This window comes from Cupressus sempervirens, chromosome 3 (genome assembly GCF_028749045.1).
Source record: "Cupressus sempervirens isolate cs-2001-9-10 chromosome 3, ASM2874904v1, whole genome shotgun sequence".
NCBI classification, from domain to species: domain Eukaryota; kingdom Viridiplantae; phylum Streptophyta; class Pinopsida; order Cupressales; family Cupressaceae; genus Cupressus; species Cupressus sempervirens.
Window position 1 is genome coordinate 110,325,184 of NC_143120.1, and position 7,738 is coordinate 110,332,921.

Genomic DNA, 7,738 nt, shown 5'->3' on the forward strand with positions numbered 1-7,738 from the left:
CTACACGGTAGAACTTAGTATGATATAATGTAATAAGTCAATTATTGTGCACAATTAGTATTAGTTAGATATGTTGATATTCATGAGAACAGATTTAATGGCCCAATAAAATATAATGGATTTATTCTATGATTGATTTTGAAACTATGTGACATGACTATGCAAACAACCTAATTACCTTACATAATTGATATACCTTATGATTTATTATCTCATAATGATAATGGGATATTTTTAGTAATCACACCATGTCTAATTGAATAAAATATACTAGTTGGGATGTTTACATTTGGGTGGATTTTAATTATAATATCTACTATGACCTAATTCATATGCTTGATGATCTAATAGTTATGGATTCAATATTTCATCACTGTGATAGAAAATGGAATATAATGTGATTCAGAATATTGATTTGATTGTGATAGGGAAAGACTAATTTTGATATGTAGATTTTGATATCTTAATGTTTTGAATGCTTTTTATATGAAAATTATTAGAAAAAAAGAAAGGTTAATTATGGAAAATCGAATATGTTGATTTATGTGAATTATGAAGTATTAAAATTTTCACGGATCTATATACATGCATTTTAATATGATTTTCATTGGACTACTGATGCTTGAGTTTAGTGTGCAAGAAATTAAACCGTGGAATTTAATCAAGGAAACAAGGTCCAAATTTATGTGGGCATGGTTTAGCCAAGTTGAATCTTTAAAAGATTCAAAAGCCTCATTATGATATGTTTATTTCATAAATGTAAGCTTGCATGAGTGTGGTAAATTTAATCTCATAAATACATTAGGGACATGTCATGGTGGTGTGTAATGTCTTTTAAATGTGTCACTTGACACTTGTAAAAGTTTGTGTGTTAATGACATGTCACCTAGGGTTTTTCGGTCATGGTAGCACTTAATCTTAAACTAATTGCCTTTCATAAGATTAAGTAAGTCCACTTGGAGAAAGGATAGGATGGGTCACCAGCAAGGGGAATTCGAATTCAAACTTGACAAGTATTTTTAAGGGTCAATAAGTGTTCCCAAAGTGTCATTTTTGTGAAAATAAGCCACTCATATGTTAGCATAACATGTTAGGGGCCTAAAATTGACTATTTTAGTGATGAGCTAGCCTAGGGGACCCCTTAACCAATGCATTCTTCCACTAATTCAAAAATTGAGGTGTCTCATGAGTTCATCCCCATCTTAAGAATTGGTAGGGACAATACTGTAAGAGATAGTGGCTTAATGTTTTTGCCAAAAATGGAGAGTGGGAGGGTAAAAGTACAAAGATGTGTCACCTTTCAGGCTAACTTATCAGAATGACTAAATTTGAGTATTTCTATCTAAAAATCAATTTTGTTCAAACATATGATCTAGATAAATTCATTCTAGCTAATTTATATATGGTCTCACACTTTTCCAATCAAAAATGTCTATTAAATGCATTTTTTTATAGTAGTTTGTATCCAATTACTACAGAAATAAAATTATTTCAGAAAAGTGGTGTTTCAAAAACTCTTTCTATTTTTATGACATTTTTTTAATAACATATAAACACCATTTTAAAGATCTTAGAGTCAATAATATTCTCCTATAGAGTTTATAGTGTTTTAATTAGATATAATATATTGTAATTAAAGAATTCTACAAGAAGTATTTTAACACTCGAAAATGTGCCAGTTTTCAGAAAGAAAAAAATATTAAATCATATCAAAATGAATTAAAAATTATATGTCGTTCTAGAGGAGAGAGTCCTCTTCTAGAATGTATAATTTTTCTCCTTTTTAGAATAGATTTATTTTGAAAAATGTGGTGGGAGATGAAAACTATCATTTTCAAGTGGGTTGAAATTTGAATCATTATAAAAGAGAAAATATAGGTCTAAAGCTAATTTTTATTATTGATTATTCTAGCTATATATGTTATCGATAACATAGTCTGAGATCAAAGGGAAATAAGTTTATTTCCATATATTTTTGTGGTGGGAACTAGACCCCTAGGTTTCAACATTTTTTAGCAACTAAAAAATTGTCGATAAAAATTAGAAAAATATATCAATTCTTATTCAAAATAATTATTAAAAATTATAATCCTAAAATTCATCCATTTCTATACATTTCATTAGTTTATTTCATTTTAAAATTCATAATAATAATACCAATTTTATGTTATTGAAGGTGAACAATTATAATTTTGTTAGCCTTTTCCTTTACAAAAAGGTGACATAGGTTTGTGCTTTTATCTGCGATAGTCTTTTTAGTGAACTTGGAAAAACTAGTGGAGTGTTCACCCACTCTCTAATTTTAGAGATAATTAGGATTTGAAAAGAGAAAGGACTAAGGAGAAGGGAGCTCTGCGACAACTTTCATTTTTTCCTTTAGCTTGGACCAAGGTTGGTTCCCATGCCATAACTCTCATTGCAATTGCCCAATGATACTGTTCTTCTTCATATTGTGATAAATTCCTGCCATATGTTCATTTTGAAATTGTTGGTATGTGACATTGTTGTGATGGATTTCTCTTGCAGTTTTTTCCTTGTTTTTTTGTGTATGAATATTAATGGGTGTGAAGGATGCAATCACCCTTGGGAGGGAAGAGATGCCTTGGGTGAAAGGGTTATTTGGGCTCAACATTGAAGTTGGGAGTTTTTCCTCTTGGAGAGGGTTTTTTTGTTCATGGTGTATGGGCTCCATTGAAGCCATATGCCTTGTTTATTATTATGGGAGGCCCAAGTGTATTGATGTGATGAGGAGGATTTATTTTGATAGCCTTAAAGAGGCATTTGTATTATGGGAGGTATAAGTGTATTGATGTAATGAGAGGATGTATTTTGGTAGCCTTGAAGGGGTATTATGCAATTATAAATGTATATGTGTATATGGATATGGAATTCTCCTTTTGGAGAGCCCACCTTCACCCATTTTTTCAATATTCTAATGGTGAATCATTGTGTTAAGCCTTGGAAGGGAGTTTATATGTGTTGTAACAATATGTTGTATGCATTTTTGGTGTTTGAGTGTAACCTGTTTGAGCCTTGTTTCCCCATCTTGATGGGTGGCTTCTTCTAAACCTAGGATGGGAGGTGAGCCTCCATGGTTCTTTTTATTTATTTTGTTGTTTTTTTGTAGGTTCTATGCTTAAGGGAGTAATGGAAAGAATGCTTGGAATGATCATCTCGTAGATATTGCTTAAAAGAGCAAACTTGTCAATGCGCATTTTACATGTATTGGAGAATCTCTCTCCATCTTATTCATGTTCTTGCAATGTATGATTGTGTAGTATCAAGGAAGGGATAGGTCATTTTGTAATGTATTTGAAAGGATGAAATCCTTCTCCATGTTATTTTGTATTGTATTGTAAAATTGGAACCCTTCACTTGTGTGTTTCGTGTATTGTATTGTAAAAGTGAGATTATCATTTTGTGTAATAGTGGTGAAGAGTTAATCCATGAAAGCAATAAAGAATTTGAGGACATGGTCATATTTAATTTTGGGATGGAATTCTAATTTTTACATTTAGATGTAATGATAAAGGGAAGATTGTTGTATCATAGTTTGGGTATGGAAATATTTCATTTCAGGGATAACCATTTATTTTGATACTTGAGGAATAGACATGTATTGTTGCAATTTGTTCATTTGAATCAAAGACCATTTCAAGATGATACATTTCAAAGAATTGATTAAGTAAAGAAATTTCAATATGTATTATTTTGATGAAAAATATCATTTTTAGTCCCATTATTGAAAGGAAAAGATTAATCTATAGGTTTCATAATTGAACTTGTTTCAAATGCATTTCATGTGTTAGGCAATTATTCAATTTATTTCTAAATAAATTTATTAAATTATATTTTTACTTTGGAATAATGAAGGTAACATAAAATCACTACCAAACCAATATTCATAAAATCATAATTGAGTATAGAAGAGAAAACAAATAGATCACATGGCATAAACTACCATAAGAAAATAGACCTATACATGCACACTTAACTCTCTAGATTTTGTATAGGAAAGGCAATTAAATCTCTTCCCCATTATAGTCCAATAAAATATTCTTGGAGAATATTCCATAATATATTTTCCTTTAAGTAATATTGTACCACACATCATATGTAAGACATGAAAAATAATGATAAATAGTATAACCTAAGATATAAAACTAAAATCTCTACCTAATAGGGTCTCATGACCAAGTTTATTGACTTTCAGAAGATAGTCACATGAACAAAAAAAAAAGTAAATAAGTATAGAAAAGTACCCATTCACCTCCCTAAGTGAATCATACCTCACCCATATCTACCCCAAGCCCATTGACTTATGTGCATAGGAAAAAAATTTATATAAAAACAAATATATATTAAATATTCCATGTGCGTGATAAGGGTGGGGTGCTTTGGGAATTGGTGGCCACCTCATTCCCAAACTCCTTTCATCACCCAAACACCCTAACATGTTAGGTCAAACATGGGAGGGACCACCTCCTCACAAGACCCCATGTCATGAATGAGCCACTTGGAAACTAGGAGATAGGGAGTATAACTGCATGAGGAGATTAATAAGAATTGGAGGCAGGGTAGTTTCTATGTGGAACATGTGGACCCCACTCACTCAGCAACTAATACAAGCATGATTCCCACCATCATGCCTTAGACAGTGTGTTAGGTCAAGCACTTGAGAATGGGCATTTGGAAAAGGGTCAAGGGAGGGGACGATATGGTTTGTAGGAACATAGGGACATGTGGTTGGGTAATAGTGGTTGAGAGTTGTCATTTAGTATGGGTAACAAAAGTTTTGGGGGGGAATCAAGGGTATTTGGAAGGTATTGGTTAATGACAAGGTGTTATATAATTAGCAATTGAGTTACTTGGTTAGTAGTTAAGGATATATGTAGGAAATGTATGTAAGATATTAAAGAATATAGTATGTTTAGGAATTAAGAAAAAAATGTGGATAATAGCATGTTACATGAAATTAGTATAGTATGTAATAGCATAATGCTAAGTGTATAATAGATTCATTTTTTATTTAGAAGTAATTAGTACTAAGGAATTATGATTTATGTTCTTATTAAATAATGATATAGGATAGAATATCATAATGTTGAGAATCAAATAAAATTTTATTATTTTAATGAGGTTAGTCACTAAGGACAAAAGTAGAATTATCTAGCTTGTAGTTTATTAGTGGTGAATAACTCAAAATTTGGGAATTGGACTATATGATGTGGTCAAATTGTAACTTGGTAATTATATTGTTATGGTATGTTAGCTAATGTTTGTTTAGGAGAATGTAGTAGAAACAAGTGGTCATATAATTGACACAACTATGGAAATGTAAACATAGTGATGAATAGTAAAAGTCCTTAGTAAATGTAATTATTAGGATATAGAAAAGTTAGTAACTCGATCAATTAAATAGTCAATCATGGTAGGGAATAATGCTCTACCTAATTTATGTACTATAATACTCAAGTTCAAATATCATAGTGAACCCTTCATGTTCTTACCATGGCTTAACTAACAACCAAGTGTTTGATGATCTAACCATGAGCCATAATCATAGTGCACAACATATATACATTTGTATCTTTAGTAAGTGTACCACTTATCATGATCCTACCCTAGATGTAGAGTCTTCAAGTTCATTTTGAGTGTTCACCATGGATTGACAATTAGTAAATCCTAATATATACTATCATTAAGAGTACAAAGGAGTTGATTTTTCTTTTCACCTCCTAATTATGATGTTGTATCAACAAAACTACTCCCTTGACTTCTGATGCCAATTAGAGATGAACCTCCAACCAACCTAGTAAGGATCACTTTGGTTGGAGGATTGAAAGTTCATGCAACCCTATAAACATAACTGCTAGGTATCTCGAACTCTTTAGCATTCAATAATCATGTTGGAAATGTAGATTCCTTGTGAAAGATTTTTAAGGTTATCTTTAAAAGTAAAAAAAAATTGTTTTGTTTTTCCTTATAAATTTTGGGCATGACACAAATTTGAACCTATTGATCCTACTCTATACAAATAGATCATTGGCTAATTGATGTATTTAGTGAATACTTGTCCTAACATATGCTATGCTGCTAACACATTGAATCAGTTCATGGTTACTCCAAAGAAGATTCATTTAATGACAACTAAACATATCCTAAGTTATCTAAAAGGAACTATTGGCATGGGATTTAGATATGATCAAGTTGAGATAAATCTTCATGGTTTTTCAGATTTAGATTGGGCAAGCAATTCTACTAAGCATAAGAGTACTTCAAGATTTTTCTTTAGTCTTGGGTCCAAGATTATTTCTTGGTTCAACAAGAAACAATCCTTAGTTGTAATGAGCTCTAAAAAAGAATAATACACAACCACCTCCTTTGTAGCCAAAGAAATTGCATGGGATGTTGGAATTACAAGTGGTAAAGGTAAACTTCTGAGAGGGTAGGGAGAATTAGAAATCAGAACATGAACCCATAGAACTTTTCACCTTATATCCACCTTATGCATTCAATAGATAAACTGAAATAACATGAAAATTAAATGCATCTAAAACATGTAAGCAATTAAACACACACACTTTGACACCAAACATGATTACCCAGAAACCCTCCAAATGAGAAGGTAAAAATGGGGTGGGAATGACACCCACAAATCTTCACTACTATAGCAACAAAGTATAGCCAATTAAGGTTACAATGGTTTGACCATGAATCATGATCTACCTTGTGAAAGATCTACCCTATTAAAGGCTTACAAAGACTATTAAGTCCCACCTTGTTAGAGGATTTCAACACCCTATTAGAAGTGTGTGTGGTTAAAGGACTTCTGATCACTCACTTGGAATGTCACCCTATTAAAGGATTTGATAAGACATGTTAGGACCACTCTACTTAGGAGATTTAACTCAAATCACCTGTCAAAATGTCTCATCATAGATCTTGTGATTGGTTTTGAATTGCCTAATTATAGATCAAATCCACACAATATCCTTCTTGATCCTTTATGATCATATGTATCAATTTCATATCTTTATCTATCCTTTGTTCTCCTTTAACTGATTCTGTAATTCACTCTCACTGCTAAGTCACCTTGAATGCTCTGTAAACAAATTTGATTATTCACCCCTTGTTACCTTCCTATAACTCAATGTCTCTTGCACATTTGCATTAAAGCCTTTGGGGCTTCATCTTTTGTATAAAGACTTTGGTGGCTTAGGGTTAGGTATGAATCTACAGTTGAGATTCATTCTTTTTGCCGCTTAATCCTTCCTATTTTTTGATTGGCTACATGCAAATACATAGGGAATCTAAAAATAGATTTGTCCCTATCTCCAAAGAATAAAAATCTAACCTTATATCGGTTGAAAAATGGTTTATGTAGTTCTTTGTGTAATCACAAACAAATATGTCCAATCTGTGTTACTTGGCACTTGAAATTACTAATGCTTAGCACATACTATAATTCTATTTATGATTCAACACCTAAACTACTTGACATCTATTGTTCACACAACAAGGTCTATCTACTTAGCACTTGAGTGACTTGGCACTCATTGCAGCTCAACATGGTCTTGTATTTACATATCATACTTGGCATGCATTACTAGTTTAGCATAAACTAAGTAAATGTCTTAAGTGTGTTGACACTCAATTGTCAAAACCAATTTGAGATCAACAATCTCCCCCTTTGACATGAGTGTCAAAAACACTTGAATATATACAAATAATTTGA